This window comes from Pinus tabuliformis, chromosome J (assembly GCF_031772625.1).
Source record: "Pinus tabuliformis cultivar Carrire ecotype Pingquan chromosome J, CPIR1, whole genome shotgun sequence".
Classification (NCBI taxonomy): Eukaryota; Viridiplantae; Streptophyta; class Pinopsida; order Pinales; family Pinaceae; genus Pinus; species Pinus tabuliformis.
The window spans coordinates 1,238,810,633-1,238,819,178 of NC_142295.1; positions in this window are offsets into that span (position 1 = coordinate 1,238,810,633).

The following is an 8,546-nucleotide window of genomic DNA, read 5'->3' on the forward strand; positions in this document are numbered from 1 at the left end:
ATAATGAGTGGGTTGATGATGAAGATACTATACAACCTGTCTTTACCATTTCTGAGATCAGTGAAGATAGTCAAATTCTGAACACATTAGAAAACTTTGAACCATCTTCAGAATATGACCACACACAATTTCAGTTGGATTCTGACATTGAGTGTCTATCATCTAGACAAATGTCTCTTTTCTCTATGGAAGAGTTTGGTAGTTCTGCCATTGAGATTTTTCCAGGAAAAACATTGAATATCAACAGAAACTTGGAAAAATCACAACAGGAGGAGCTAACCAAAATCTTGCAAAAACATTCTACTGCATTTGCATGGGAGTATACTGATATGAAAGGTATTGACCCTAAGACTTGTATTCATCACATCTACATTGAGGAAAACAGTAGACCAATCAGACAACCTCAAAGAAGGATGAATCCAAACCTTAGGGAGATAGTGAAAGAAGAGCTCCAAAAGTTACGTAATGTAAACTTCATTTACCCCATTTCAGATAGCCGGTGGGTTTCTCCTTTGGTTATAGTACCTAAAAAGAATGGTAAATGGAGGGTTTGCATTGATTACAGGGAATTGAACAAAGCAACCTTGAAGGATCACTTTCCTTTACCCTTTATTGATCAAGTATTAGATACTTTAGCATGAAAATAATATTTCTCATTTTTGGATGGTTTTAGTGGTTACAATCAGATTCAGGTAGCACCTGAAGATCAGGACAAGACCACATTTACCTGCCCATGGAGAACTTTTGCTTACCGAGTACTTCCTTTTGGATTATGTAATGCACCCGCAACATTTCAAAGGGCAGTACTAGGAATCTTTTCTGATCTAATTCATGATTGTGTAGAGGTCTATATGGATGATTTTACAGTTTATGGTAATTCATTTGAAGAGGCATTAGAAAATTTGGAAAAAGTCCTTATAAGATGTAAAGAAAAAAATATTTCATTAAGTCATGAAAAATGTTTTATGATGTTTACTGAAGGGATTGTTTTAGGACATCATATTTCGGGAGATGGGATTAAAGTTGATAGATCAAAAGTTGAAGTCATCTCCAAGTTACCTATTCCAAATTGTCAAAAAGATGTTAGAAGTTTTCTTGGATTTACTGGATATTATAGAAGGTTTATTGAAAACTTCACCAAAATAGCATCTCCACTCTTCAAATTACTTACAAAAGACTATGAATTCAAGTGGGATCCTGACTGTCAATCTGCATTTGAAACTTTGAAAACAAGAATATCTAAAGCACCCATTTTGAGAGGGCCAAATTGGAAACTTCCTTTCCATATTTCTACAGATGCTTCAGATACAGCTCTAGGAGCTGTGTTGGGTCAAAAGGATTTAGTTCCTTATGCCATTTACTACACCAGTAAAAATTTGACTCCTACTGAGTTAAATTATACTGTGACTGAAAAAGAGTTCTTAGCCATTGTTCATGCAATCAACAAGTTTAGACATTATATAACAGGCTATGAAACTTTTGTCCATACTGATCATTCTGCAATTAGATATCTCATGAACAAACCTGTTACTAATGGCAGAATTACAAGATGGCTTTTACTTTTACAAGAATTCAATATTACTGTGTTAGATAGACCAGGGAAACAAAATACAGTAGCTGATTTCTTGTCTAGAATCCAAAATACTAATGAAGATGCTCCTGTAGAGGATAAGTTTCCAGATGAATATTTGTTTGCACTAACTACTAAAACTCCTTGGTATGCAGATATTGCTAACTATTTGTTTACAGGGAAGCTACCTCCACACTTATTTCCTAATGAGAAAAGGAAAATCATTCAGGAGAGTTCAAATTATTCATGGATTTCTAATGAATTGTTTAAAACAGGGCTAGATTGTGTGATCAGAAGATGTGTTCGGGAAGATGAAATGCCTGACATCCTTAAGGCATGTCATGATGAACCGTGCGGTGGACACTTTGCTAACAAGAGGACGGCCTATAAAATCCTTTCTTTAGGATATTATTGGCCTTCTCTCTTCAAAGATGCAAAACAATATGTTAGAAGGTGTGACAGCTGCCAAAGAGTTGGGAGACAAACTCTTTCAAATGAAATGCCATTACAGCCACAGGTACTCATCGAACCCTTTGAAAAATGGGCTTTAGATTTCATTGCAACCATTAATTCACCATCTAAACAAAAGAAGTATATATTGGTTTGCACTGATTATGTTACTAAATGGGTAGTAGCCAAGGAGTTGCCTTCTCCCACTGAAAATTCAGTTGTTCAATTTCTTTTTGAGGATATTTTTACTCGTTTCGGTGTCCCAAGAGAAATTGTGACAGATCAGGGAATTCAATTTACATCTAACTTGATGGAGAAGCTGATGGAAGAATACAAAATCAAGCACAGAAAATCTACTCCGTACCATCCGCAAGCAAATGGTCAAGTGGAATCTACAAACAAAGTTCTTGAGAGCATCATCACCAAAACTGTTCATCTCCATATAAGAGATTGGGCAGAAAGGCTTCCTGAAGCCTTATGGGCCTATAGAACTACATGGAGGAACACAACAGGACATTCTCCCTATGAACTTGTTTATGGGAAAGAAGTCCTACTCCCCATTGAGTTTCAAGTCAAGACCTCCAAGATGGCAGTTCAGCTGGGGATGAATCTATCAAAAGCCCAAAATCACAGAATGGAGCAGCTGAATGAGCTAGATGAAATAAGACAAGATGCAATTTTAAGGACAGATCTAGTTCAGCACCAAAGAACTAAGTGGCATGACAGGTATATCAAAGAGAGAAAGTTTCAAAAGGGAGATTGGGTGTTACTGTTTGATTCCAAGTTTAAAGACTTCAAAGGAAAATTTCAGACCCATTGGCTTGGACCATATGAGATTGATGAAGTCTTTAGCAATGGAGCAGTTCGAGTCAAGACTATTGATGGATTTCAAACTCCTCTCATTGTGAATGGCCACCGATTGAAAAATTATCATAAGCCACTCTCAAAAGAGGACTTTGTCAAAATGTTTCAAGAAAATTCTGCAATGAGGCTGGTGGAGAGGAATCCTTCTCCTCCATCAGCCTAGTCTTTGTTTCTTTCAGTTGAAAAAAAAAAAAAAAAAAAAAAAATATATATATATATATATATATATATATATATATATATATATATATATATATCTTTTGTATAAGCCTGAAAACCAATCATGGATTGGCAGTCTTATACAGAAAATGTAGAGTGAAAATCAGGGGCACCTGACACTCTATATTTTCCAAAAAAAAAAATCTCTCTTTCTTTCCACCTCCATCTCATTTTCATCTCCATTCCACTTCACTCCACTCCATTTCCATCTCATTCCACTCATTTCATCTCATTCCATCAATAAAAGTCCCTCTCAGGACTATTTTATTCAGTTGGTTCTTCTCTAACTATCTTTGTGCAGTTAAAGGGGTGTTGTCTTAGTTTCCGCAGCTGCAAACCGTTTCCGCAGCTAGAACCAGTTTCCGCAGCCAGAAACTATTTCCACAGCCAGCATCACTCTGTCTCCACAGCCAGCATCACTCTGTTTTTAAGAAAATCACAGTCAAAGGTTAGTGTCATCATCACCAAGTGCAGCAAAGACATCGGGCATCTTCAAGATCAAAGAACAACCATGGGTCAGAAGCTTTAATCAAAGAAATGATAAACTTCCAAAGGTATGATAAAAAATCTCTACCAAATAACAATTCAATGTCATTATTATGCATAGTTATTTAAACCATGGCAAGTTCCACTAAATGCAATGATTTGATACGACAAGCCCCATACCACTCCTCTTCCACCAACGTCATTCCACACACCCTATTCATTTCTAACGGTTCCATGATCATTCTAAATTTATGAACTGCTCTTCCATTTATTGGCCGTACTTTGAGACATGACCTATTGTACCACGGCTCTCCTTCACCATAATTTCCGTAGCCGTCTGCTGAGACATGTGCGCAAGTCATCCGATTCAAAAGGACTCAGCCGTTATTCTGCCCATTTATCACTTCACTCCTGCATGCGTTCGGTGTTGCACTCGTTACTGTTGCTTATCTCGGTACTCATACCATTCTCTGCTCTCCATTTCCGCTGCATGCACTACAGTTTGCTCCAAACCCTGGCTCCAATCACCACATACATTCCGAACTCTGATTACGGCTACTCCAGTTATCCTAATAATCCCGTAATCAGCCCATTTTTTCCTGAACCTTCATACGCAGTAGAATTCTTAGTCGGAATTTAAAGCCGAGAATGGAAAAGCTACTAAGAGCTGAACCGGAGGAACCAAAGTACCTGGAGGGTTATCCTCAAACGAAGGAATCATTAAAGAAAGCAAGGTGGCTAAGATTCATTCAGAAGTTCACGGGCTATAATAAAGAAGTGACTAAAGCTTTTGCCAGGTCCTTTAATGGACAAACAGTGGAGGTTGGAGACTTGAAATTTACAGTGACCGAGGCCACAATAGCAGCTGCAACAAGTCTCCCACAAGAAGGCAAAAGGTGGTTCAAAAACAGAAGTGTGGACGATCAAGGATGGAAAATCATGCTAAAAAACCCAGGTATGGATACCTCTATATTTACCAAAGGAATCCCAGTGCATGCAATAAAAGAAGAATGGTCCACTCTGTTATTACTTGTCCAGAAATTTATCACATGCGAGGGTCGTTTTGGTACCATGTATATGTATCATGCCAGGATAATGATGAATTTCATGGAAGGTTGTGCCCTTAACTTGCCTTATTTTCTGTTATCAAGCTTGAAGAAAATGAGGTCTACTGTTCAAAAACACGTAGGTAGTATTGAATCCCATCTTTACCATCACGGGTTCATAAAAATCCTTATTGAAGATCAGTTGAAAACACTAAGGATACTTGGGAAAAGTTTTTGACAAGAAATCACTTCCAAGAACTGACTGAAGCCTCTGCAAGCAGTTCCCCAAAAATTCCAAAGAGAAGTAGGAGAAAAGAAAAGAATATTACAACCCAAGACTCTCCTACAGTAGACATTCAGGAAACTATTCAGAAAGAAGAAGAGGAGGGAACTAAAAACAAGAAACAGAAGAAGGACAAAGGCAAGATAACCATTCAAGAAACCTATCCATCACCTGAACAATCCGTAGAAGAATATTATCAACCTCTGTCAGAGAGGTTAATAGATCTTCAAGCTACTGCCATAACCAAGAAAAAGCAAAGAGGAAAACAGGCTGCACAAGAGAAAAGTACTAGTTCCTACCTAAGAAGGAGCACTAGGCTAAAAGGGAAGGGGAACAAAACCAAAGAAAAACAATCTCATTTTATTGATTTAGATAAAGAGACACTTGAGAAATCCCCAACTTAGCCAAGTATTGAGCCAAGTCCTCCACGAGAGGAAATCCCTTTTCAGCTGGAAAGAGAAAGCAGTCCTCCTTCACCAGAATTTGAGATCAGGCCGAGAAAAACACCTAAGGTAGATTCCACCCAGCAAGAAGCATATAACTACTTAGAGTCCTTGGAACAATCAGTTGCAGGACCAAGCACCACCTTGCCACTTGATGCACAAGTACAGTCTTTAAAACAGGAAGTGTTTGAACTGGATGTCCTAAATAGGCACATCAAACAGGAAAACGAAGCACTCAAAGAGCATAGTAAGGTAGACAAGATTGTCCATGACAACACTATGCTCCATTTAGGACTGTGGCAGAAGAAGAACAGGAAGCTGAAGAAGAAGTGTAAAAAGTTGAGCAGGGCATTGATTAATCTTAAGTTCAAATGTCTAGTCAGGAAACCAAGGACCATTTTAGCATCAAAGAGAAAGAGAAGAGGGCTAGATGTTCTTGCAGAAGCCTCAGAGCATATGGATTGAGCGAAAATAACTAAGTTTTGGTTGCATGAGGACATGCAACACCTTCAGAGTGGGGGTATGTTGAGCCTCGAACCTGCACTTTCCCATACACCCTCTCAGCCTTCTTTTCCACTCATTTTATCCACAAAGTTGGTCAAATCATTGTATTTTAGTTTAAAAATGAGCTTTTGACATGGTTTTCTAACTACGCTGATGACTGTTGTTTGGTTTAGAACTTTGCTCAGACAGCTGTGGAAGTTTCTCAGTTTCCGCAACCGATACAGGTTTCCGCAGCTGACCCAGGTTTCTGCAACCAGCACAGGATTCCGCAGCTGTTTTGTCAAACACCATGCTATAGGTGTCCTCTCAAGAAATGAGCCACATGGGCAAGTTACAGGAGTCAAGGACATGGATCGTGTCCCTCCAGATCATCCGGCACGGCCATAAAAGCACGCGGTCAAACAAGGGGCAACGGATAGTCAACGGAAGTGTTCAGCGGTGGCACGGCTCTGCGTAGCTCTGTTTTTGAGCATGTGAAGCTACGTGGCACAATCCTTAGCCACGAAGACATCCTGATAGCGTGAATCCAACAACCATACCTCCCAGATTTAATAAACATGATGACAGTTACCTAGATCCGGGCTGAAGAGGATTTACGTGTCTCTGGCAGCGTGGTTAATAGCGTAGATTTAGTTAATCTGTTTTAGCTTTCTTTCCTTATAAATAATGCGTCCATGAACACTGAACAATTTAATCTTTTTTGGTAATGTAATTCGAAGCTGTTGTATTTCCCCATTGCACTTTTACGTTGTTGTTTAATATATGAGAAGACTGGTTTAAATTTAAGCTTGTAGCTGTTCGTTGAATCGGTTGAAGTGGTAGAGGGCCCCTGCTTGCTGAAGCCTTGTACAGTTGTCTTTTAACTCTTGCATTACTTTTTCATGTTCATGTATATTAGCTGTATAGTTGTCATTTAAATGCTGCGTTTTATTTCAACATGTATATTAGTTGTACATAACAAAGCTTTTGATTTCTGTTGATTTACATTTTGGTTGCTGCTCTTTTATGGTTACAACTGATCAGTGTTTTTGCAGGTGTTCTTAGGCAGCCCGGGGCAATCTTTCACCTTTTCTTTCCATAACTATTGGCATACGAGATCATCTTGTCTTTGTTGCTGAATCTTGTGTTCTGAAGTTTTGATTTCCAGTACTGTCATTTCCTCAAGTTGTACATTTATTTTCTGCTCTTAGATATCATGCTATTCATCTGTTAACGGTTCCTTTCTATAATCAAATAACTTTATTAGGAACCAGAATATCACTCATTATAGCTTGATTTAGGTTGCTTTAGATCTCACATTGCTTGACTTGTTCATGACTGTTTCTCACATGGTAAATTAAGCTGAAAGGCAAAAGGTCAAGAAAGTTAAAGTAGTGTGATTAGTTTAGTTTAACTTCTTTGAGATTTCACATTGCTTAACATTTCATGATATCTTCTCACAAGGAAGATTGAGTTGAAGAGTTGAACTAGTGTGGATTAGTTTTTCTTACTTTTAATTGAGTTTAGTGTAGATTTCACTTTCATTTTCAATCAGCAACAAAGATACTGGGCCGATGTCATAGTTCATTGTTTGATGTCTTTATTTCTTTTGAAGAATTGATTTCATTTCAGTTATTTTAAAGCTTTCTTTCTTTTAAGTTTTGAAAAACACTTAGAGATCACCATAATCATCCACATTTCACTTGCTTTATCACCTTTTCATCATCTCACAATAGGGAAAGATAAATTCAAAAACAAACTTAAAAAAAAACTAAAAACGACAAAAGACTAAGGAAATGGTTATCTAGTACATATAGTACACTTCGCTTCGTCAGTTTACGAACCCCGGGTTGACATTATAAATAGCAATTTAGATCACACTAAATTGACCAAACAGGAACCATGATCCTTTGTGTACGCTTAGGAAAGTGCCGTGGAATGTCAGAATGGAGGCCATTATGCTGGCTTGGTAACCAGATAAATCATAATGCCATTCACTAGGAAGAGGTGAAAGGTGGGCAGGTCGGCTCGTGATGAGACCTCCTATTCCAAGGACTTTTTTATTTTCCTAATGTGCCTCTTGGATCATATCCCTGGTGTAGTGGCCACGGTGGGAATGCCACTTCACTTTCTTCCTTATGATCATTGTAGGCTGGCTCCTAATGAGACCCCTTATCCTTCATTGAAAAACCATGTTAGCAAATTATATAAACATTTTTCTTTTTATTAATTTTTCTTTTTATAGAGTACTTTCTCTATTTATACACAAAGGGTGGTTTAGCACTCCTTAAGAGTAGGGATGGTGGAAGAAGTCTTAACATCTCAATAGAAAAATATGCCTTCATTCTTATTCTTAATAGTGATCAAAGAGGATTATGAGATTTTAGAAGGAACCATCATGATAAAGATAAGAAACCATATCGGTATTAGTAGAATGGTGACAGCAAGATAATCAATAGTTGTGTCCTTTCCTCTTTTCTCTTATCAATTCAGAGCAAATTCTTCTAGAGATAGCGACTTTTTATGTAATTTGATGATTTCAGCATCTTCTAGTTCTCATATTCATTGCATAAGTGTATAGTTGTGTTTCAGAAGTGATCCGAATGATAGAACACACACACAAAAAAAAGAAAAATATAAAACAAGTGCTATGTACAAAATTGCAAGCAAAAAAGGAAGGAAAACTCTTAGCTATTGTGCAC